The sequence below is a fragment of the Pinus tabuliformis genome, chromosome X, assembly GCF_031772625.1.
Source record: "Pinus tabuliformis cultivar Carrire ecotype Pingquan chromosome X, CPIR1, whole genome shotgun sequence".
NCBI lineage: Eukaryota > Viridiplantae > Streptophyta > Pinopsida > Pinales > Pinaceae > Pinus > Pinus tabuliformis.
The window spans coordinates 14811702-14839003 of NC_142308.1; the positions used below are offsets into that span (position 1 = coordinate 14811702).

General features: G+C 35.2%; 1 pseudogene; it reads left to right on the top strand.

The window, feature by feature from the left end:
- The first annotated feature begins 1394 nt into the window (after window positions 1–1394).
- LOC149138065 (glutamate receptor 2.7-like) lies at window positions 1395–19784 on the top strand (annotated as a pseudogene).
- Window positions 19785–27302: the final 7518 nt, after the last annotated feature.

Genomic DNA, 27302 nt, shown 5'->3' on the forward strand with positions numbered 1-27302 from the left:
TTTTTCATTTCATCTTTAATTGGTTTGATATCTAACTTATCTACCACATTATTTAGGGTGAGACAGCTATTAACTTTTTCTTCTAGTTCTTTAATCATGTCTTTCATTTTAAGACTCTCTAAAGTATCAGCATCTCCTTGCTGGGATGGTTGGTTAGTATCTTGGTTATGTTTTTGTATAACCTGCATTCTAGTCTCCATTGCATCCATTTTATTCTCTAGTAGTTCTATTTTATTTTCTATTTGTTTTTGGATCGTGTCTTCAAGAGATGCAAATTTATTTTCTAGCATGGCTTCTAACTCTTTTTGTAGCTTGGCTTCTCTTTCCTCTCTACGTTTCTCTAAAGACTCTATATACTCATAAAGGCCTTGTAGAGTAATTGTGCTAGGTCTTCCCTTGGTAATCTTTGGTAACTGTGGTGAGATATTCATACTTGAAATTATATGAGCAATTAGAAAAAGAAAAAGATAAAGAATGTGTGCACCTGATATCAGAAAACCTGACTGTAGATCGCATGTATCTCTTATTATTATTATTAAATAAATTAATATATAAATTTAGATATTTAAAAAATATGTAACAATGTTTTTTATTTAATTTATATACACTATGATGAATGAAAAAACTAGAAAAGAAAACCAGTATAATGATTTTATAAATAAATTTCAATTTTTAATTTAACTTATCTAAACTATAATGAATATTCTAAACTAATGCATAAAAATTAAATCCCTCTCATCATTATTAATTTAAATTTTAAATTTTAAAAGTGCTATAAAACATTAATCTACAAATAAAAACTTGGGTATGTTCTTAAAAAACTATATAATTTATTTTATAGAATTATATCGAATTCCAGAAATTCTATAAAAAAAAAAATTATAGAATTACATAAAACAGTAAAATTTTATATTGTAATTTATTTGTTCTACTTTCAAAGTTATCTCGATTGCAACTGGTAGTTGCATCTAACCAGCTAAAGAAAGTCCATGGAATCTTATAGCTTTTGTTTCATTCTAGAACGTCCACGAAACACATATTTGATTGTCTGGTTCTACGTGCCGTGAGTCGAAATAAGAATGCATCTCTCAAGTCAACATCAACAATGAATTCTGGCTCCGCGTTTTGTTGGGTCAATGAGTACGGCATTGCGAGGAAGCTGATAATAAGGAAAAGTTAAGTTGTTCAATGTTGAATTGTTCAGGTTCGATGATACCAATATATTCTTCAATAAACAATCGGCTCAAATCTTGCCACACCATACCTGATAATCCTCGCAAGTCAATCCAGACAAAATAGCGGGTTTCTTTCCGCCTTCTGTTGACAAAATAGAGTTGCAGGGATCTATTTATCGAAATCTTTAGCTCCGGTTGTGGCTGCACACGGCAACGATCATGGTGGTTTCCATTCTGAAGTTCTTCGTCTGTCTTCTACTTTGTTTGGTGAATTTCTATGGAGAGGATGCAAGGAATGCTGTAGCAGCAGAAGATGGGAGGAGGCCAATTAATATAGGCGTCATACTAGACAAGGATTGGTACGGATTAGTGGCAAGAACGGCCCTTGAATTAGCTGCAAAAGACGTAAATAAGGAGAATAAGCTCCCCAACTCCAGTCGCTTAGCGCTCCAGTTTCGCTTTTCAGATTCTGATGGACAAAACGCAGTCATGGCCGCCTTTGCTGGTATTTATTAAATCCAATAATCACAGTTTAAAATTAGAATTGACTTTGATGGCTTTTATTTTCTATTCATGATTCAACTGTATTGAATAGATAAATCAAAATGTATAAATTATTATGGGATTTTATTTTCATAGCTTTTATATATCCATGTCCTTTGAATTTGCATAAAAACATTTTATTATTTAAAAAAGAAGAAGTTGTTTGTCCCAAATTTTATACAGCCGGGACAAAATATGTGAGAGGAGAGATTAAGATTTCCCGGCCTCGAATCTATTAGATTAAGGTTTCAAGAAATCTGAATGAGTAAAATAGTTCTAACAGCATTAAACAAACTGCTGCTTTTCTACAGCTGTAAATCTATTGAAAAAACAAGTGGTGGCCATAATAGGACCACAAACATCGCAAGAAGCCGGGTTCGTGATAGATTTGTGTACCGCTTCAAAGGTGCCAATGATTTCATTCTCTGTAACGGATCCCCTGCTCTCTGCCCGCCGGTCCCCATATTTCATCCGCTTGCCTCATAGCGACGCTGTTCAGGCCGACGCTATTGCAGCGCTGGTCGAGTCCTACGGCTGGAGAAAAGTCGTGGCCGTCTACGCCGACAACGATTACGGCACCGGCATCCTGCCCTTCTTGACCGATTCTCTCAGTAACGTGGGATGTGAAATCGCTTACAGATCGGCCATTCCAGCGAATGCAAATAGAAGCGCTACGAGAACGATGCTTTCCGAGCTGAAGGACATGCAGATGAGAGTTTTCGTTGTTCACATGACTTCAGACCTGGGCGTTGTTTTCTTCTCAGAAGCTCAGAACATGGGGATGATGAGCAGTGAATATGCATGGATTATTACAGATGGGTTGAGCACTGTTCTCGACGTCATGAACGAATCAAGTATCGCGTCCATGGAAGGCGTTCTGGGAACCAGAAGTTATATTCTAAACTCTACACAGTTGCATAATTTTGATAGCATGTGGAAGCAACGGTTCATAGCCGAGAATCCCACTAAAGGAAAGCCGCAAAGCTCAACATATACGGTTACTATGCCTACGATGCCATTTGGATGATCGCTCAGCCTATCAAACGTTTTGGTAATGCCGAATTTGTTGAATATGTAATTTCAACGCAGCTGTACCAACGCCCAAACCGCGCAGCAAAACCACAAAGCGATTGAGGGATATCGGACGGCTTTTGCATGAAGGCAGTATCCGTATATTTGAGCCCGATACAATATAGTGCAGATGCGTGGCCAGACGTGTGGCTCTCAGCATACGTAAACATTTCTGACTTCTCGGGAGGTAATGGTCAGTCATGTAATGGCTCCTGATATCCTCCTCCATCCGATCTGCTCCATCAGTCTCCGCCGTCCATCGTTTCAACATGCATTCAAGTTAGCATTTATGAACTTGCGTGGAGTAAGATTTAAGTTTGGTTGACCATACCTGTTATTAATGCAGTGTCATATGCGTTGGTAAAATATTGAAGTTCTTTATATACGGCATATATTAACATACATAAAAAACGTTTTTTTATGTGGCATATATATATTATATGTTATATTTTTTTTAATGTGCGTTGACCATTTTTGTTATACAAAAAAAACTCACGCGTATGTAATGAAGTGAGTATGAAATGCACAGTGTGGGCAACAACAAAAATACACCAGTCTTTTGTTATTGATAGGCACAGCAGTGCATAAGATGTATGTTGCTCATTGTAATGTAACTCTGTAGTATGAGAGAGGATAATACACAGCAGTGCTATCCGCGAAAAACAGAGGAGCGCATTTTTTTTGGTAAGCATGTGTAAATTTTTTTTACAGCAGTATGAGTAAAATGGTTTTACAACAGTAAAAGGAAAAAGAGAATTTTACCCAGCAGTGTAAATTCTCAGGTGGAGACAGAGTTCTGTTGAATGTTTTTTTTGGTGAATCCCTCTCAGTAAAAGAGGATGAATATGTATCAGGCATTTTGTTTTAATGAATAGAAATGTTTTTATGGTGATGTAATACTCTGTTCTTCAGTCATTTTTTTAAAAAGATTCCCTGTGCAAAAAGATCCTGGAGTAAAGGAAACAGAGCATTGCCTCTGTGTGTTCAGTGTGTTTGTTTTTGGGATTTTACCAGAAAAATCCCCAACAGTGGTATCAGAGCAGGTTTAGGCTCTTTGAAAGTGTTCAAGAAACTGAAGGGAGGAGTCTTTTGTTGCAGCAGTAAATCTTCTCCAGCAGAGTGAAGACAAAGTCAACAAAAGATTCAGGCATTCCTCAAAGTTTTCTTTTTGTTACTGCTGAAGGAACAGTCAGTGTTTTAAAACACACAGTTAAGAACTTAAAGCATAGTTAAGGATGCAAGGAATGGCCAGCACAAGCACTGGTATGGGTATGTTTAACACCCAGCTTCAACAGTTTAATGGGAAAAACTATGACTACTGGTCAATAACTATGAGAGTCCTGTTTGCCTCTCAAGATTTATGGGAAATAGTTGAAGATGGTTTTGAAGAACCAGCAGATGAAAATGAGTTTAATAGATTAACTCCAGCAGAGAAGGATCTGCTGAAGAGCAATAGGAAGAAGGATTCAAAAGCCCGTGTGTTGTTGTATCTAGCAGTAAACCAGAGTGTGTTTCCAAGGTTAGCAGAAGCTAAGACATCCAATGAAGCATGGCAAACCCTCAAGACAGCCTATCAAGGCATGGAGAGAGTGAAGACAGCAAAACTACAATTGCTGAGAAAAGATTTTGAGAATCTGAGCATGAAGGAGTCAGATAATATTGACTCATTCTTCACACATGTGATTGGTTTGGTCACACAGATGAGGATTCATGGAGAAACCATTGAAGAAAGGAGGATTGTGGAGAAAATATTGAGGGTCTTACCCTCAAAGTTTGATGCGATCATCACCACCATAGAGGAGACAAAGGATCTCTCAAACTTTTCAGTTGATGAGCTTCATGCATCACAGATAACACATGAGCAGAGGTTGAGTAGAAATGAAAACTCATCTCTAGAGCAAGCCTTTAAGACCCAAATGTCTTTTGGAAGAGGAAGAGGTCAAGGCAGAGGAAACAAGAGAGGAAGAGGCAGAAGCCAGAACAGAGGTGGAAGGAACAGTCCAGCAAATGCTCAAGGAAGAGGCAGCAATCCAAATCAGAACCAAGACCAAGGCAGCAGCCAACAAAGAGGACAACATCATGCTCAAGGACAAAGGTATGAAAAATCCAATGTCCAATGCTATTATTGTAAAAAATATGGGCATTATACCAGTGAATGTAGGAAGAAGCAGCATGATATGAACAATAGATCAAATGCAAATGTCACTAGAGAAAACATCAGCCAAGATAATGTGTTGTTAGCTTGTAACATGGCTGAAACAAACAGTGAAGACACATGGTTTTTAGACTCAGGTTGCAGCAACCATATGACAGGAAACATAGCCTTCTTTTCTGCCCTAGACAAAAATGTGAAATCAGAAGTCACACTAGGAACTGATAGCAAAATTTCTGTTATGGGAAAAGGAGAGGTAAAAATATTTACAAAGCAAGGAGAAAGAAAAACCATAGCAGATGTCTACTATGTCCCTGGAATGAGATGTAACCTCTTGAGTATTGGACAGCTTGTCCATCAGGGGTACAATGTTTTCTTTAAAAATAATGTATGCACCATCATGGATATAGCACCCAGCAAAAGATGCATTGCTGAAGTAAAGATGACAAGGAATAGGATGTTCCCTCTTAGAATAAGGGCAGATTTGAAAAACAAAGGAGAAATTGCAGCAGTCACCCAAGAGGCTTTCCAAAGCGTGCCAAAAGATGAGAATTGGTTGTGGCACTTGAGATTTGGACATCTCAATTTTGGAGGTCTAAATTTGTTAAGTAGGAAAGGAATGGTAAGAGGATTACCACTGATAGAGAAACCAGATAGCCTTTGTGAAGGTTGCATATTGGGAAAACAACATAGAGAAAGTTTTCCATCAGGTAAAAGCATAAGGGCAAAGGCACCCTTAGAGATCATCCACTCATATTTATGTGGACCGATGCAAGCTCCATCATTAGCAGGCAGCCAATATTTCCTAACATTCATTGATGATTTTACAAGAAAAACTTGGGTATATTTCCTTAAAATCAAAAGTGAAGTGTTTGAGAAATTCCAAAATTTCAAGGCATTTGTGGAAAACCAAAGCGGGCTGCACATTAAAGTTTTGAGAATTGATAGAGGAGGTGAGTATATCTCCAAGGAATTTCTACGTTTTTGTAGAGAAAATGGAATTTATAAACAGTTTACAACAAGGTACACTCCGCAGCAAAATGGAGTTGCTGAAAGGAAGAATAGGACCATCATGGATATGGCGAGGAGCATGCTGAAGGCAAAGCATTTGCCAAATGATTATTGGGTTGAAGCTGTAAATTGTGCAGTGTATATTTTGAACAGGTGTCCTACAAAAGCAGTGTTGAACAAAGTGCCGGAAGAAGCATGGAGTGGGAGAAAGCAAGGTGTCACCCACATGAGAGTTTTTGGATGTGTGGCTTATGCACACATACCAGATCAGCTAAGGAGGAAGTTGGACAGCAAAGGGGAGAAATGTATTTTCATTAGATACAGTGAGGAATCCAAAGCTTACAGGTTGTATATCCCATCTACCAAGAAATTTTTTGTTAGCAGAGATGTTCAGTTCATTGAAGAGGAAGCTTGGGATGGAAGCATAGAGAAAACAGTGAATGTTAAAAACTGTTTGTCTCATGATGAAGATGATGAGGAGGTGGCTGAAATGCATCCCCAAACAGCAGCGCCAACACAAGGACAGCAAGGGACACCATTGAGGATAAATGAGAGTGCTTCTCCAAGCACACCACAAGGAGGAAATTCAAGTGCATCTTCAAGCACTTGCACACCAAATGAAAGAGGTAAGAAGTTTACAAATCTAAGTGACATTTATGATGAAGGAATGAATTCCTTATTTTCCTTGTATTGTCATGTTGATGATCCTATTCATTTCAAAGATGCAATCAAAGATAAGAAATGGATAGAAGCTATGGATGAGGAGATGAATGCCATAGAGAGAAACAAGACATGGGATTTGGTTGAGCTACCAAAAGGTAAAGAGGTCATTGGAGTGAAATGGGTTTACAAGACCAAAAGCAATGCTGAAGGCAAGATAGAAAGGCACAAGGCAAGGCTGGTTGTCAAAAGGTACAAGCAGCAGTATGGAAGAGATTATGAGGAGACTTTCGCCCCGGTTGCAAGAATGGAAACCGTGAGAGCAGTGCTGTCTATAGCAGCTCAAAACAAGTGGAAAGTTTACCAAATGGACGTGAAGTCAGCATTCCTAAATGGAGTGTTAAAGGAAGAGGTTTACATTGAACAACCTCTAGGCTATGAGAAGAAAGGTGAAGAGCACAAAGTGTGCAGATTGAAGAAAGCTCTTTATGGGCTAAAGCAAGCGCCAAGAGCATGGTACAGCAGGATAGATTCCTATCTATTGGATAATGAATTCGACAGGTGTGAGGGAGAACCCACCGTCTACATCAAAGAAAAGGATGGCAAAATTTTGATTGTTGTCTTATATGTTGATGACGTTATTTTCACAGGTAATGATAATCAGCTCATTGAGAATTTTAAATCAGTCATGAAAGAGGAATTTGAAATGACTGACATGGGTTTCTTGAGATACTTCTTAGGCATAGAAGTAGATCAAAATGAAAAAGGAATTTTTATCTCACAAACTAGATATGTAAATCAAGTGTTGGGCAGATTTAACATGCAAGAATGCAAAGCAGCGATCAATCCCACAGTAATGGGATTAAAACTCAGTAGAGAGGACAGCAGTAAGGATTTTGATCCTAGTTTGTACAAGAGTATTGTTGGCAGCCTTATGTATTTAACAGCAACTAGGCCTGACATTATGTATGCTATTAGTTTAATTTCCAGATTTATGGAGAGACCAAAGGAGGCACATTGGCAGGCAGCAAAAAGAATTTTAAGGTATGTCAAAGGTACCAAAATGTTTGGCATATTATATAGTGTCTCAGAAAATTCAGATTTAGTTGGATACACTGATAGTGATTGGGTTGGAAGTGTAGATGATCGGAAAAGCACTTCCGGTTATGTTTTTCACATGGGTTCAGGAGCCATTTCATGGGCTTCTAAGAAGCAGTCTATTGTAGCATTGTCTACAGCAGAGGCTGAATATGTGGCAGCTACAGCAGTAGCATGTCAAGCAGTTTGGATGAGAAGGATGTTGAGGAGCTTAGGCCAAGAGCAGGAAAAAGCGACAGTGATTTTTTGTGACAATAGCTCAGCTATTGCATTGTCAAAGAATTCAGTGTTTCATAAGAGAACGAAACACATTGATACAAGGTTTCACTACATCAGAGAATAGGTGAACAATGGAGAAATTGTCCTAGAACATTGCAGGACTCAGGAACAGGTAGCAGACATCTTGACAAAGCCACTGGATTAGAAAAGCTCTGAATTTTTGAGAAAGTGTCTGGGTATGACTGAATGCCCAGCAGTTGAAATTAAAGGGGAGTGTTGAATATGTAATTTCAACGCAGCCGTACCAACGCCCAAACCGCGCAGCAAAACCACAAACCGCTTGAGGAATATCAGACCGCTTTTGCGTGAAGGCAGTATCCGTATATTTGAGCCCGATACAATATAGTGCAGACGTGTGGCTCTCAGCATACGTAAGCATTTCTGACTTCTCGGGAGGTAATGGTCAGTCATGTAATGGCTCCCGATATTCTCCTCCGCCGTCCGATCTGCTCCATCAGTCTCCGCCGTCCATCGTTTCAACATGCATTCGAGCTAGCATTTATGAACTTGCGTGGAGTAAGATTTAAGTTTGGTTGACCATACCTGTTATTAATGCAGTGTCATATGCGTTGGTAAAATATTGAAGTTCTTTATATACGGCATATATTAACATACATAAAAAACGTTTTTTTATATGGCATATATATATTATATATGTTATGTTTTTTTTAATGTGCGTTGACCATTTTTGTTATACAAAAAAAACTCACGCGTATGTAATGAAGTGAGTATGAAATGCACAGCGTGGGCAACAACAAAAATACACCAGTCTTTTGTTATTGATAGGCACAGCAGTGCATAAGATGTATGTTGCTCATTGTAATGTAACTCTGTAGTGTGAGAGAGGATAATGCACAGCAGTGCTATCCGCGAAGAACAGAGGAGCACATTTTTTTTGGTAAGCATGTGTAATTTTTTTTTACAGCAGTATGAGTAAAATGGTTTTACAGCAGTAAAAGGAAAAAGAGAATTTTACCCAGCAGTGTAAATTCTCAGGTGGAGACAGAGTTTTGTTGAATGTTTTTTTGGTGAATCCCTCTCAGTAAAAGAGGATGAATATGTATCAAGCATTTTGTTTTAATGAATAGAAATGTTTTTATGGTGATGTAATACTCTGTTCTTCAGTCATTTTTTTTAAAAAGCTTCCCTGTGCAAAAAGATCTTGGAGTAAAGGAAATAGAGCATTGCCTTTGTGTGTTCAGTTTGTTTGTTTTTGGGATTTTACCAGAAAAATCCCCAACAAAATTTAATTTCTCTCAATCCCCAATTAACCCAAATGAGTCGTTCAATTCACAGCTGTCGAATCTTCCAGTTTTCAAACAAGGGGAACGATTGCTACACCTACTCAGGAACACCAATTTCAAAGGTTTAAGTGGGCAATTGAAAATAAGTGAAGGGGAGGTTACAGGTGCCACATATGAAATACTCAATGTCTTGGGCAAAGACAAAGTCCTCTACCGCCCAATTGGCTTCTGGAGATCAAATGGAACTTCTGATTCCTCAGGGGAAATGAGTGAGCTTGAAAATGTTACTTGGCCAGGAGGATCCACAGACCCACCCCGCGGCTGGGCAACGCCTACCAAGCTGTTGAGAATTGCGGTCCCAATTAAAGACGGATTCCAAGAGTTTGTCCGTGTCGAGAAAAATGCAACCGGCAGGCTAGTAGTCTCTCACGATAAGCCCGGTTTTGTAATTGAAACATTTACAGCCGTTCTCAAAAACCTTTCATATAATGTTACGCCCTATTTCATTCCTTACAATCAGAATGGGTCAGAATTTCCGGGTTACTATGATGACCTAATCCAGCAAGTCTCCTTATCAAACGTCAGCTGTTAAAAAATTTCTTCCTCTCTTTCTCCATTATCCAGTTCCAAGTATATATGTGCCTCTTTTTTTCAACCAATCTAATTTGGAGTTTTTCTTTTTAATGCCCTGATCAGGAGTTCGATGCAGCTGTGGGGGATTTTACCATCCTTGCAAACCGCAGCATATATGTGGATTTCACTCAGCCCTATTTTGAGTCAGGGCTGGTGATGGTAGTGCCAATAGAGACAGCGAATCTGTCCTTTTACACGAGCTATGTGGGGTACAACTGGAGCATTCTTTGTGTTTACAGGATTAGTTATTTGGCTGCTTGAACATAAGGTCAATGATACTTTCAGAGGAAAGCCCAAAGAACAAGTTACAACCTTCCTATGGTAATCTTCATTTTCCAATTTCTTTCATAGGGTTTGGGTATTTTCATTTATGAAGTTTTTAGATCGAGCATAAAAAACTATGTACTAATGTTTGCAGGTTATCATTTTCCACGCTCTTTTTCTCTCAGAGTAAGTCTGTTATTTACTTTCATTTTTTTATTATATCATTTATCTTTGATAAAAAAATTGTAGCAAGTAGATTCTACATTAAAAATGCATTGAATAATAGACTTTGAATCACTAATTTGAAATTTCATAGGACTAATTTTCATGAAGGCAAAATATGTTTATTTTTCTGTGCATTGCTTTCGGTATCGAAACATTTAAATGATGTTACAAAAATTTCAGTCTCTTTCGAATTTATTATATTCTACACAGCATGAGATTTCATAGAAATATATTTCATATGAAAAAAACAAGCTGGGATTTCATATGAAAAAAGCAATGGAACTTTATATGTTTCGTCTTCAGTATCAAAAAATTTAAATGATATTAAAAATTATAAATGCCACTCGTATTTATTATAATCTTCCCCAGCATGGTTAAGAGGGACGCAAAAGGTTAATTTTCGCTGGTCTTCCATGTGGGGAGGGAATTCTTTTATCAAAACAGTACATTCGAACCATATTTATAAAGCGATCGTTCTGTGAAGTTGTAAACAGACAATCAGGCAGATTAAATATTCCTATTGAAATTCATGTCTATTTTTCTTATATGTAATCTTTGAAGCTATCTTATTTCTACTATTTGGAGGTATCTCCGCTATTCTTAGGGAAAACACCCTTATTCTTTTTATCAAAACAATTTCAGACGATATTTTGAAGCAACCTTCTTGTGAAGTTGTACACAGCCAATGACACATTAAAAATTTCTTTTGAAACTCATGTCTGTTATTCTTATATTTACTCTTTGCAGGTATCCCTCTTATTCTCAACTTTATTGCAGGTATCCGATTTAATTTCTCATGGAATTAAATCTCTCCCAGTAATGAAAACAGTTTGCATAGTCCCTGTTAGCTTTTTGATCATTAATGAACATATTCATTAAAATTGTATTGTTTTAACAAATATTTAAATATCCAATCTATAGTTTAAATCGTATGGTATAATTGTGAAGTAGAATATAGACTTTTTCTGATAAATTTTTATAATTAAAATGAAGTCATCATACTATTGGAAATCTCCAACTGTATATTCTATGCTTCAACCATATGCTACAATTTGTATCCTACGTTTCGACCATATGCCATATGCTCCAATTTGAACTACAAAATTAGAGTAAAATTGTCATCAAACATATGTGTAGAAACTAGGAATCAAAAACCTAAAAAAACACTATTTCAAATACGCAATATCTCCTCTCTTTGACATTATTAACACCAATATTTCCAACATCAAAAATCCGGATTGAATACAATATTCCAACGCCAAAATGTACTAAACTTTTCATTATAATTTTAATATCTGCGTAGATAAAGTGTAATCGTTTTATTAATGATTCAAAGAATTGCAAATGGTTCGTATTATACAGGAGAGAAAGTTGTGAGCAGTTTGGCTCGAGGAGTCATAATAATCTGGTTTTTCGTGGTTCTGATACTGCAATCTAGCTACACAGCAAACCTCACTGCAATATTAACAGCCCAACAAATGCAACCCACCATTCAAGACGTGGAGACTCTGAAATCCAGCGGACAGCCCGTGGGTTACCAGGCCAGATCTTTTGTAGGTGAATACCTGGTAGAGCACCTGGGGATAGATCGCAACAAGCTCCACGGATATTCATCACCACAAGAATATGCAAACGCACTGTCAAACGGATCAGTGGCTGCCATATTTGACGAACTCCCTTATATTTGCGTTTTCCTGTCAAACCAAAGCGGCCTCACAATAGTTGGCGAGACATATAGAACCAGGGGCTTAGGCTTCATATGTTTCCATGACATTCATTCTATCTATTGCTATTAGGGTTAAGACTAGTAAAATTGCACTCGTTTTTGGTGTTCGAAATATACTGTGACTTGATTTTATCTATAAACAGGCATTTCCGAAGGGATCTCCGCTTGTATCGGACATGTCAACGTCGGTGCTGGAGGTTGCATAGGGCCCGGAAAATCAACAACTTCGGGCGATATATTTCAACAACAAGACGGACTGCAGCAACGGAGGGCCTCCAGAAAATTCGAATAGGCTAAGCATGGAGAGCTTCTGGGGCCTTTTCCTCATTACTGGCTCCGCTTCAGCGATGGGTTTGCTCATATATTTGGGCCATCATATTTACACATATGTTCGCCATTGCGTTCTGTTGGGGATTTTTGTGGTAAAATCCCAAAAACAAATAAAAACTTCACACACAGAGGCAATGCTCTGTTTCCTTCTCTCCTCAGGATCCATGGAGAGCTTCTGGGGCCTTTTCCTCATTACTGGCTCCGCTTCAGCGATGGGTTTGCTCATATATTTGGGCCATCATATTTACACATATGTTCGCCATCGCGTTCTGTTAGGGATTTTTGTGGTAAAATCCCAAAAACAAATAAAAACTTCACACACAGAGGCAATGCTCTGTTTCCTTCTCTCCTCAGGATCCTTTGCACAGGGAAGCTTTAAAAAAAAAATTGCTGAGAACAGAGTATTACATACCCAGAAAAAGATTTCTATTCATTAAAACAAAATGCCTGATACATATTCATCCTCTTTGCTGAGAGGGATTCACCAAAAATACATTCAACAAAACTCTGTCTCCACCTGAGAATTTACACTGCTGGTGTGTAAAAACCCATTTACATTTACTGCTGTGAAAAGATTTTACATAAACTGCTGTAAAAATCCTTTTTCACTTACTGGTGTAAAAGTCTTCTTTTACATACTGCTGTAAAAATAATTTACATATGCAGCTCCAAAAGAAATTATATGCTCATACTCCCCGCACTGTTGTGCATATCCTCCTTTCAAAAATCAACAACACAAAAAAAATTTCATGTTGTTCCCTCTATTCTTTCGCTGCTGCGAGCTTCCATTTCATCCCATGTGCAAAAAAAAAAAATACAACAACAATACAGAGCACGTTTTCACTTGTTATGTTTCCATTACACAATAGTCAACGTACGCTCAAAAACATAACTTACATAGTGTACATATGCCATACAAAAAATACGTAACATGCATATGCGCCCATACCTCCGATATAAAAAAACATTAAAATTTAAATTTTCACCAACCTATTACCTATCACAATAACTATGAAATAAATACTATTACGGCGGTCAAACAAATTTGATTTTACTCCACACAAGTATTTAATGTTGGCTCATATGCAGGTTGAAACAATCAACGGCGGAGAACGATGAAGCGGATCGGACGGTGGTGGAGGATTTTGGGAGGCATTTTTATGCTGAACTTTAGGCTCCGAAATGTCAGTTCTGCAGACGTAACAGAGGACCACGTGGTTGAGGATAATTGGATCAGGCTCGATTATACGGAAACTGCTTACTGATCGAAAGCGGTCCGAAATTGATAGGTGGTTTTGCTGAGCGGTTTTGGGTGCATTAACTGCTGCTTTACGGGTCAACTCAGGCACAGTACATACGCTGTTGAAATTACGTTTTCAACACTCCCCTTTAATTTCAACTGCTGGGCATTCGGTCATACCCAGACACTTCCTCAAAAATTCAAAGCTTTTCTGATCCAATGGTTTTGTCAAAATGTCTACTAGCTGTTCTTGAGTTCTGCAATGTTCTAGGACAATTTCTCCATTGTTCACCAATTCTCTGATGTAGTGAAACCTTGTATCAATGTGTTTCGTTCTCTTATGAAACACTGAATTCTTTGACAATGCAATAGCTGAGCTATTGTCACAAAAAATCACTGTCGCTTTTGCCTGCTCTTGGCCTAAGCTCCTCAACATTCTTCTCATCCAAACTGCTTGACATGCTGCTGCTGTAGCTGCCACATATTCAGCCTCTGCTGTAGACAATGCTACAATGGACTGCTTCTTAGAAGCCCATGAAATGGCTCCTGAACCCATATGAAAAACATAACCGGAAGTGGTTTTCCGATCATCTACACTTCCAGCCCAATCACTATCAGTGTATCCAATTAAATCTGAACTTTCTGAGACACTATATAATATGCCAAACATTTTGGTACCTTTGACATACCTTAAAATTCTTTTTGCTGCCTACCAATGTGCCTCCTTTGGCCTCTCCATGAATCTGGAAATTAAACTAACAGCAAACATAATGTCAGGCCTAGTTGTTGTTAAATACATAAGGCTGCCAACAATACTCTTGTACAAACTAGGATCAAAATCCTTGCTGCAGTCCTCTCTGCTGAGTTTTAATCCCATTACTATGGGAGTGATCGCTGCTTTGCATTATTGCATGTTAAATCTGCCTAACACTTGATTTACATATCTATCTTGTGAGATAAAAATTCCTTTTTCATTTTGATCTACTTCTATGCCTAAGAAGTATCTCAAGAAACCCATGTCAGTCATTTCAAATTCCTCTTTCATGACTGATTTAAAATTCTCAATGAGCTGATCATCATTGCCTGTGAAAATAACATCATCAACATACAACACAACAATTAAAATTTTACCATCTTTTTCTTTCATGTAGAGGGTGGGTTGTCCTTTACACTTGTCAAATTCATTATCCAATAGATAGGAATCTATCCTGCTGTACCATGCTCTTGGCGCTTGCTTCAACCCATAAAGAGCTTTCTTCAATTTGCACACTTTGTGCTCTTCACCTTTCTTCTCATAGCCTAGAGGTTGTTCAATGTAAACCTCCTCCATTAACACTCCATTTAGGAATGCTGACTTCACGTCCATTTGGTAGACTTTCCATTTGTTTTGTACTACTATGGACAGCACTGCTCTCACGGTTTCCATTCTTGCAACTGGTGCAAAAGTCTCCTCATAATCTCTCCCATATTACTGCTTGTACCCTTTGACAACCAGCCTTGCCTTGTGTCTTTCTATTTTGCCTTCAGCATTGCTCTTGGTCTTGTAGACCCATTTCACTCCAATGACTTCTTTACCTTTTGGTAGCTCAACCAAATCCCATGTTTTGTTTCTCTCTATGGCATTAATCTCCTCATCCATAGCTTCTATCCATTTCCTATCTTTAATTGCATCTTCGAAATGAATAGGATCATCAACATGACAATACAAGGCAAATAAGGAATTCATTCCTTCATTATAAATGTCACTTAGATTTCTAAATTTCTTACCTCTTTCATTTGGTGTGCAAGTGCTTGAAGATGCACTTGAATTTACTCCTTGTGATGTGCTTGGAGAAGCACTTTCATTTATCCTCAATGGTGTTCCTTGCTGTCCTTGTGTTGGCGCTGCTGTTTGGGGATGGATTTCAGCCACCTCCTCATCATCTTCATCATGAGACAAACAATTTTTAACATTCACTGTTTTCTCTATGCTTCCATCCCAAGGTTCCTCCTCAATGAATTGAACATCTCTGCTAACAAAAAACTTCTTGGTAGATGGGATATACAACCTGTAAGCTTTGGATTCCTCACTGTATCCAATGAAAAGACATTTCTCCCCTTTGTTGTCCAACTTCCTCCTTAGCTGATCTGGAATGTGTGCATAGGCCACACATCCAAAAAATCTCATGTGGGTGACTCCTTGCTTTCTCCCACTCCATGCTTCTTCCAGCACTTTGTTCAACACTGCTTTTGTAGGACACCTGTTCAAAATATACACTGCACAATTTACAGCTTCAGCCCAATAATCATTTGGCAAATGCTTTGCCTTTAGCATGCTCCTCGCCATATCCATGATGGTCCTGTTCTTCCTTTCAGCAACTACATTTTGCTGTGGGGTGTACCTAGCTGTAAACTGTTTGTGAATTCCATTTTCTCTACAAAATCGTAGGAATTTCTTGGAGATATACTCACCTCCTCTATCAGTTCTCAAGACTTTTATATGCAACCCGCTTTGGTTCTCCACAAGTGCTTTGAAATTTCAGAATTTTTCAAACACTTCACTTTTGTTTTTAAGAAAATATACCCAAGTTTTTCTTGTAAAGTCATCAATAAATGTTAGGAAATATTGGCTGCCTGCAAATGATGGAGCTTGCATCGGTCCACATAAATATGAGTGGATGATCTCTAAGGGTGCCTTTGCCCTTATGCTTTTACCTGATGGAAAACTTTCTCTATGTTGTTTCCCCAAAATGCAACCTTCACAAAGGCTGTCCGGTTTCTCTATCAATGGTAAACCTCTTACCATCCCTTTTCTGCTCAACAAATTAAGACCTCCAAAGTTGAGATGTCCAAATATCAAGTGCCACAACCAATTTTCATCCTTTGGCACGCTTTGGAAAGCCTCTTGGGTGACTGCTGCAATTTCTCCTTTGTTTTTCAAATCTGCCCTTATTCTAAGAGGGAACATCCTGTTCCTTGTCATCTTCACTTCAGCAATGCATTGTTTGCTGGGTGCTATATCCATGATGGTGCATACATCATTCACAAAGAAAACATTGTAACTTTTTTTAACAAGTTGTCCAATACTCAAGAGGTTACATCTCATTCCACGGACATAGTAGGCATCTGCTATGGTTTTCCTTTCTCCTTGCTTTGTAAATATTTTTACCTCTCCTTTTCCCATAACAGAAATTTTGCTATCAGTTCCTAGTGTGACTTTTGATTTCACATTTTTATCTAGGGCAGAAAAGAGGGCTATGTTTCCTGTCATATGGTTGCTGCAACCTGAGTCTAAAAACCATATGTCCTCACTGTTTGTTTCAACCATGTTACAAGCTAACAACACATTATCTTGGCTGATGTTTTCTCTAGTGACATTTGCATTTGGTCTATTACTCATATCATGCTGCTTCTTCTTACATTCACTGGCATAATGCCCATATTTTTTACAATAATAGCATTGGACATTGGATTTTTCATACCTTTGTCCTTGAGCATGATGTTGTCCTCTTTGTTGGCTGCTGCCTCGGCCTTGGTTCTGATTTGGATTGCTGCCTCTTCCTTGAGCATTTGCTGGACTGTTCCTTCCACCTCTGTTCTGGCTTCTACCTCTTCCTCTCTTGTTTCCTCTGCCTTGACCTCTTCCTCTTCCAAAAGACATATGGGTCTTAAAGGCTTGCTCTAGAGATGAGTTTTCATTTCTACTCAACCTCTGCTCATGTGTTATCAGTGATGTATGAATCTCATCAACTGAAAAGTTTGAGAGATCTTTTGTCTCTTCTATGGTGGTGACAATCACATCAAACTTTGAGGGTAGGACCCTCAACAGTTTCTCCACAATTCTCCTTTCTTCAAGGGTTTCTCCATTAGTCCTTATCTGTGTGACCAGACCAATCACATGTGTGAAGAATGAGTCAATATTGTCTGACTCCTTCATGCTCAGATTCTTAAAATCTCTCCTCAGAAATTGTAGTTTTGCTGTCTTCACTTTCTCCATGCCTTGATAGGCTGTTTTGAGGGTTTGCCATGCTTCATTGGATGTCTTAGCTGCTGCTATCCTTGGAAACACACTCTGGTCCACTGCTTGATACAACAATACAATGGCTTTTGCATCCTTCTTCCTATTGCTCTTCAGCAGATCTCTCTCTGCCTGAGTTAAGTTGTTAAATTGATTTTCATCTGCTGGTTCTTCAAACCCATATTCAACAAGTTCCCATAGATCTTGTGAGACAAACAGGGCTTTCATGGTTATTGCCCAATAGTCATAGTTTTTCCCATTAAACTGTGGGAACTGGGTGTTAAACATACCCATGCTAGTGCTGGTGCTAGCCATTCCTTACATCCTCAGCTATGCTCAATTTCTTGACTGTGTATTTTAAAACACTGACTGTTTCAGCAGTAACAAAAAGAAAACCTTGAGGAATACCTGAATCTTTTGCTAAGACTTCACTCTGCTGGAGAAGACTTACTGCTGCAACAAAAGACTCCTCCCTTCAGCTTCTTTAACACCTTTAAAGAGCCTAAACCTGCTCTGATACCACAGTTGGGGATTTTTCTGGTAAAATCCCAAAAGCAAATAAAAACTTCACACACAGAGGCAATGCTCTGTTTCCTTCTCTCCTCAGGATCCTTTGCACAGGGAAGCTTTAATTTTTTTTTTCTTGAGAACAGAGTATTACATACCCAGAAAAAGATTTCTATTCATTAAAACAAAATGCCTGATACATATTCATCCTCTTTGCTGAGAGGGATTCACCAAAAATACATTCAACAAAACTCTGTCTCCACCTGAGAATTTACACTGGTGGTGTGTAAAAACCCATTTACATTTACTGCTGTGAAAAGATTTTACATAAACTGCTGTAAAAATCCTTTTTCACTTACTGGTGTAAAAGTCTTCTTTTACATATTGCTGTAAAAATACTTTACATATGCAGCTCCAAAAGAAATTATATGCTCATACTTTCTTTTACATATTGCTCTAAAAATAATTTACATATGCAGCTCCAAAATAAATTATATGCTCATACTCCCCGCACTGCTGTGCATATCCTCCTTTCAAAAATCAACAACACAAAAAAAAATTTCATGTTGTTCCCTCTATTCTTTCGCTGCCGCGAGCTTCCATTTCATCCCATGTGCAAAAAAAAAAAATACAACAACAATACAGAGCACGCTTTCACTTGTTATGTTTCCATTACACAACAGTCAACGTACGCTCAAAAACATAACTTACATAGTGTACATATGCCATACAAAAAATACATAACATGCATATGCGCCCATACCTCCGATATAAAAAAACATTAAAATTTAAATTTTCACCAACCTATTACCTATCACAATAACTATGAAATAAATACTATTACGGCGGTCAAACAAATTTGATTTTACTCCACGCAAGTATTTAATGTTGGCTCGTATGCAGGTTGAAACAATCAACGGCGGAGAACGATGAAGCGGATCGGACGGTGGTGGAGGATTTCGGGAGGCATTTTTATGCTGAACTTTAGGCTCCGAAATGTCAGTTCTGCTGACGTAACAGAGGACCACGTGGCTGAGGATAATTGGATCGGGCTCGATTATACGGAAACTGCTTACTGATCGAAAGCGGTCCGAAATTGATAGGTGGTTTTGCTGAGCGGTTTTGGGTGCATTAACTGCTGCTTTACGGGTCAACTCAGGCGCAGTACATACGCTGTTGAAATTACGTTTTCAACACCTTCCACAGGAGCAACAACACTTCCCCTCCACAAAACGTTTAATCTCAAGCCGCTTGAAAAGCTTCCTGAATTACATAGTCGAGAAAGAGGAACCCGACAATTCTAAAGAAACCAGTCGAGAAAGTGATGAAAATCTCCCTAACGCCCCCAATTTTGGTACCAGTATTTCTACTCCGCCAGCGAGGGAAAGTCCAGTGAGCGAAACCACTGTTGGTCACATAGAAGAAGAAGAAGGCGGCTATGAAGACACCGATGGTCACATAGAAGGAGGCGGCTATGAAGACACCGGTTGTCACATAGAAGGAGGCGGCGGCGTAACCACCGATGGAGGTCCCATAGAAGGAGACGACGACTATGAAGACACCAGTGGTCACATAGAAGGAGGGGGCGTAACCACCGGTGGACGTCCCATAGAAGAAGAGGACGGCTAGGAAGACGCCACCTCCTCCGCGTTGTTGTCGCGCTCTTCTTCATTCCTTTGGCTACCAGGGGCTTCATCTTAATGATCAACATCTTGATGCTTACAAAATAGTAAAGGTTTTTATCTTTCCCATCGAAGGCTGGATCTTGGATCTTCACATGACTTTGCCTTTCCAGGTAGTGTCTGGAGTTAATGAGTTTTGAACTCATGACCTTTCAGTATCCGAGGACTGGGAGAGCAGATTTTAATAGTGGTTCTTATCATATTTGTGCTTCAAAAAATAAACCTAGTTTAGTTGACTGTTCAATAATTACAGCTGTAACATGTAAAATTTGTTTGTATGTTATTTTTTAATTAAGCATTGAAACCATTTATGAAATTATAAATATAAGAAAAACAGACATGAATTATAAATTATAAAACAGACCAGTTATGTTAGGCTAAATAACTTTATATTATGAACTAAATAGTTATAGAAATATGTTAGGTTATATTTTATATATATAAATATAATATATAGTTATGTGATGTTATATTTAAATAATATTATGTTATAATTATATATATGATGTTATATTTAAATAATAGTTAAATATAATTATATATAGTTAAATATTATATATAATTAAGTTGAATGTTTTGTTAGCGTGACTATCCTAATTATAAAATAAACAAATTATGTTATGCTAAATAATTTTATGTTATGAATTAAATAATTATAAAATTATGTTATGTTATATTTTATATAGAATTATAACATATAGTTATATGATGTTATATTTAAATAATAATTAAATATAATTATGTCAGGTTATAGTTATTATATAGGGTAGATGTTAAGAGTAAATGTTTAACTAATTTAATTTAGTGTTAATGTCGGCCCTCATTAAAAATGGATATAATTTTATGTCTAAAATAAAATATAAATTTAAGTAGAATTGGTACCATGGCAATGATGAGTGGAATTTTGTTTGTAGAAAGGGTGAAATAATTAAAGTAAAATAGTTAATTTAACATTTGTGGACTCTAGATTTTGAATATAATATTTTTGTTTTAAAATATAATATAATATTTTTTATTTTTTAATAAAAAATTTCATTTTTTATTTGGCTGTGAGGTGCACTCCAACAGATGATAGAGATGTGTAACATTAATGTAAACATTCCGACTTGACAAAAATAAAAATAAAATATTGTAGAGATGTGTAAATTAATGTAACATAATATAATGTAAACATTTTAACTCGGTGAAAAGAAAAATAACCACATAAAATTGATTAATAAAAAAAGAAAAATGACCCATGGTTTTAAGAATCCATAGTATTGACCCATGGTATTCATGTGGAATATAACCTATTCAAGGGGAAATTAAACTAGCCTAAATCTATCCTAGTTTGATGTTTTTACATACATAATTAGTTGTAGAAAATGATGGTGTTGAATCCATGTAGCCTATAAAGGTAAAACTTTTTCATGGATATGTTCACACTTGGAATTTGTATGGATATGTTTGGTGGCCCTATGTCTTTTGGTATGTTTTGTTTCTATCATTGAATGGATGAATATATAATGTGTATATATATGTAGAAGCTTTAGAGCTTTGTTTTGTTTCTATCGTTGAATGGATGAATATATAATGTGTATATATATGTAGAAGCTTTAGAGCTTTCTGGACGCTATTGGGTGATTCAAGGTGTTTTTAAGAAGTGTAAGGTTAAAGAGGATTGCACAAAGTACAAAACAATAGTTGCTTCTCCATCTAATCGTTTCTTTAATAATGTAAACATTTTGACTCGAAAAATAAAAATAAAATATAGTAGAGAAGTGTAACTTAATGTGTGGAAATATATTGTAAACATTTTAACTTAGTGAAAATAAAATAAAATAACAAAATAAAAATAACCTTATAAAAATTAATAATAATAAAAAAATGACACATGGTATTAAGAATCCATAGTATCAGCCCATGGTATTGACCCATGAAATTCATGTGGAATATAACTTATTTAAGGGAAAAATTAAACTAGCCTAAATCCATCTTAGTTTGATGCTATATTCATATACATAATTAGCAGGAGAAAATGATGGCGTTGATTCCATGTAGCCTATAAAGGTAAAACATTTTTATGGATATGTTCGCACTTCGGCATAGTGCATTTGTATCGATATGTTCAGTGGCCCTATTCTTTTTGCATATTTTTATTTTTATAGTTGAATGGATGAATACATAATGTGTATATATGTATATAAGCTTTACAGAGGCTATTGGATGATTGAGGAAGGTGTTTTTAATAAGTGTAAGGTTAAACAAGATTGACAAAGTACATAATGGCTTCTTTGATAATCATTTTAATATAATATATGTAATATATTCTCTTAATTTGTGTAATATAATATATGTAATATATTCTCTTAATAGAGATGATAGATCTAGGATCGTAAATTTAGAAATGAATAAACTTAACTATGAAAGTGACCTGGGGTTAGGGGAGAAGGTGGGAGAAATATTATGTAAAATGTAATTATTAGATTTTATCTAATATTTAGGTCTACCTTATTAGGTAAAATGTAGTACTATAATATTATATTTTACCCAATATTTCCCCTCAATTGGTCTACTTTCTATTGTAATTTTTCTTCATATTTGAAGTTTAAAAGTAAACAAACTCAACTAATACTCGATATTTTTTATTAAGTAAAATATAATACTATAATATTATATTTTAGCCACTTTTTATTAAAAAAATTATTTATATTTGAGATTCATAAGTAAACTTAATTCATATGTAAACATTTGATCCCAATATGGTAGAGATATTGTAATTTTTTATTTGGGTAAAATAAAAATAAAAATAAAAACACATAACATTAATAATTATATTTATATTTATATAGATTTGGTCCTTCTTGTCACTTGGTAGATGTGGAGTTAAGATACATCTAAACTGATATATATATATATATATGTGAAATGGACAAATTTATTTTGTGTTCTATTTATTAAAAAGACAAAATTCCTTTAAAGCGGTAGAGTTTATGACAACTCTATTTGCTACCCCTAATGTAAATAGTACCATGTAAATTGGTTGATATAAATAAATGTAAAAATACAAATTGTCACTGAACTAGAGGAGTAAACATGAAAGTTACTTGTACACGTGATTACCCAAAACCACACCCACTTCATTCAATTCTATCATCCTCAAAAATTTAATGTTTACATAACAGATATTGAAGAGAGCATGGGTAGAGTTTATGACAACTCTATTTGCTACCCCTAATGTAAATAGTACTATGTAAATTGGTTGATGTAAATAAATGTAAAAATACAAATTGTCACTGAACTAGAGGAGTAAACACGAAAGTTACTTGTACACGTGATTACCCAAAACCACACCCACTTCATTCAATTCTATCATCCTCAAAAATTTAATGTTTACATAACAGATATTGAAGAGAGCATGGGTTGTCTGAATGGAGGACGAGTCCCACATTGTCCTTGTACTCGTAGTATGTGTTTGGAAAAAGAGCCAAATTGCAAAAGAGAGAAATAAAACAGTGTGGTGGGAAGAGAAAGAAGCATAACAAGAGTGACACAAGTGCTAGAGGATACAATGAAGGAAAAATGAGTGTTTGGAGTGTTGGATTGAAGAAGAATCAATTTCGAGCCAAAGTGACATTGTTCCTTGTAAATTTGGTGTGTCCAATGGTTGCTTGTCCATATTGGATTAGCCAATGAAGGTTTGGTGTAGACGTTGACTCACTTATTGTTTATTAGCCAATAAAGATTTGGTGGAGATGTTCACTCACTTATTTTTTATTGAGTAAGTTGATAAACTTCTAGGTTTTTCTACAAAGCTAATAGACCACTTAGAGTTTCTTGAAAAGATCTCTAAAACTTATAACATTAATAAATTTGATAAAAATGAAGATCCCTTTAGAAATAATTATCCATTAATAAAAAAATAAAATCCTTATATATTTAATACTAAAAAATAATCAATGTGGCGAACCATTTGCCTGAGACATGTCACACATTAAGAGAGCATAAATTATAGATCCAAATTTGATCTTTTCCATGAATTACTAGTGATTAGTAGTTAACTCAATCAATTTTTACCAATCAACAAATTTGTTAACATTGGATTTTCAAGAAGACTTGTTTGATTAGGTAATCATAGTAAGAAGCCACTAACCCATAGCAATCCAATCCTTGATAGAAAAGAAAAAAGTTAAACCAAATCCAATTCAAATGGTGATTACAGAATTTGTCTCTATCACTTGAGGTTGTCATCATGGGATCTCATCGTAAATCATGAGAATGAAACATTACGTTAGGAAGCTTAATTTGTTTATTTACATGTTGTTGCGCCAATATAAGTGAGTGTATTCTAAAACCTAGTATTCATGTGTCTTATCCATTTTTATTTAATATGTATCAATGATGCAAATGCACGTTGACACATTATAGCATCTTACACCAAACTAAAATTAAGTCATAATGTTGGTTAAATAAAAATAATTTAAAAATTAAAAATCCTTATATATAAAAATAATACTAAAAAATAGAAATTATATCAACTATGGGAATGGAAGAAAAGGAACTTGATGTAATTTTTTCCACAGGGCATTATTTGCCTATCTAATCTATTTGGCACGTCGGTTGTAATCTATCAACCCACAATATTAACTATACTCTACATGATGGCAAACATTATACATTATGTGTGTGAGAGATCACCATCGTAAATTATCTTAACATTATATCTTTTAAGCACTAAGAGACTTTCATCTCAAATTTCTCTTGGAGTTTAATAAATTGAAATTTTAAATAAATGCAAAGAAAGTGAAACAAAAAAATTGACTACCTTTCTGAAAAAAAAAATCCATATATAATGTGGTTTTAATATTGATCTCTCCCGCATTATGTGTTGTTCTTGATTTCTTTACACCTTTGTAGAAATTAGCCAAATAAAGTAGAATGGTTACAAATGTTTTGGGAATGAAAAATTTTGCAATCATTGAAAACAATTATCAATTAGTTAAAGTAACATTTAGGAAACCTTATTTGGTCTAGGTTGACTTAGAAAAGAAATCTTACTTGTTAAATCATTTGACACATTGTTGCAAATTAATTACAAATCATTGTTAGTGCTTGAATATTTAATTAAGAGAGTGATTCATTGATATATTATATAAAATGTATAAAATTGGGTTAAAAAACTTTATATTGTTGGGCATATGTATATTATTTACATGTAGACTATATATTTGTGCACTAGTAACATCATGTGGATTATGCATTCATCTACATGTAGGATATGCATTCATCCATGAGTGATAGTATATATTTATGTACTAGTAGCATCATGTGGATTATGCATTCATCCACATGTAATGTAGGTTATGCATTCATCCATGAGTGATAGTTGGGATTTAGGGATTAGGGTTATGCATTCATCCATGAATGATAGCTGGGATCTAGGGATGCCTTTTGATTTATGTGTTATATTATTTGTATGTAGGCTATATATTTAAGCACTAGGAGCATCCACCCATGATAATTGGGATGTAGGGATGCCTTTTGATTTATGATTTTACTGATTTCTTTTTTGGAATTTTGTAATCTAATCCCAATTAAGGGATTAAGGTTGCAATCTAATATAGGTTAGTGGGTTAGGATTGTATATGTTGCATAACACTTAAATTTTGTGTTATGAATGGTTTATTTGATATATTGGAGAAGATAAAGGTGAAATTCTAAGTTAGGATGGTTTCTCCAATTATTTTTCTATGTATGTGCTACGTTCTTTCTATTATGCATTGTTTTACTTGTAAAGAATTAAAACTTACATTTGGCATTAGAATGATGTTATTGGTTTCAAAGAGACATCTTTGTTTCTAGGGTTTAGCTCATTTTTGGAAGAGCATGTTTATCTTAGGTTTGTGATCAACTTGGTTTTAATGGGAGCATTGAACAATGATTCCTATGTGAAAGGGAAAGGAGAGTAGTAACAAAATTAAGATTTAGGAGCTTTTTGTAGACAAAAAAAATAGTGAGTCATTGTGGATCTTGGTACTACACCTACAAACATTGTAACAATATGCTAGATAACTTGGATAAAACGACAAAAAAAACTAGTTATGTTTTTCCAATTTAGTGTTATTGATTATCTCAAAAGAAGTTAAGTGAAGGAATTATTGGATAATTTAGGGGTTGTGTATTAGTCTAAACAAGATTTCGTTTTGAAAGAAACTATACCTCCTAAGGATGAATGATGGAAACTCCATTACAAAGCATTTCAATGTCTTTAATAGTGTGTTAAATTAGCTATTGCCTATTGATATTAAATTTTTTGATGAAGATAATTGCATTACCCTATTTTGTTCTATTGTGTTATTTTGTTATTAAATTGATTTTCGTCACATCAAAATCAATACCAAGGCTTATCAATACCACATTCTAAAAAATGATATAGGTTTAATTTGTATGTAGGATTATCAATACCACATCCCAAAAAATGATATAGTTTTAATTTGTATATAGACTTATCAATACCACATCCCCAAAAATGATAACTCATTTGATATGACACTTTTGAGTATTCTACATCCTAGTATGAGAGACATGTGTAATTCCTTCCATGCTCAACTTCAAGTTACATGTGTATCTTTTGAAATAAAAATAGAATTTTCTCTAAATAAAAAACATATTAAAATAATTCTTTCTGTGCTCAACTTCAAGTTGAAAATTTTCTATATATATATAACTCATAAAAAAAATATGTACTAGTTCAATTAATTGATGATAATATAACCTAGTAAGAAAAAGATATAAAGATATTTCATTCTCATTCATGGAAAAATAATATATATATATATATATAAAACTAACTTCTAATAAAAATAATAAAGAGATATATAATTCATTTAAATTTTAATATAAAATTCATAAATAACATTTAAAAACATTAATAATAATAAGGATATTCCATATGAATTATAAATAAAATATATTAATAAATATATTACCTAAAATATTTCAGTATTAATTATATATATTATTTTATATTATATTATATTATATTATATTTTATTTTATGTATTAAAATTTTAAATATCTGAAATAAATTTTAAATATTAAATTTATTTATATATTTAAAAATATAATTTAAATTATTAAAAATTAAATAAATAAACCAACTATTTATTTTCCTAAAAAAAATTATAAGTAATTTCGTTTCATTGGGCAAAAGAAAAATCGAAAAATTTATGCATATCAAGACCATGGTTAAAATAAATCATTATTATCCTTTCATTTAATGTGCGAAAAAAATCAATGCAGATCAAGTTTACGCGCCAGAACGTCTCGAAATGGATATTTTCTTGTCCGGTAAGAATCCATAGGTTAGATAATTAATCTTTAGGATTAATTTTGGATTAGTTTGAACTTTGAATAGTTATTGGAATCGAAACTAATTCAATGTTTTTAGTATGTATTATTATGTATACCTTGTATATTACTATTC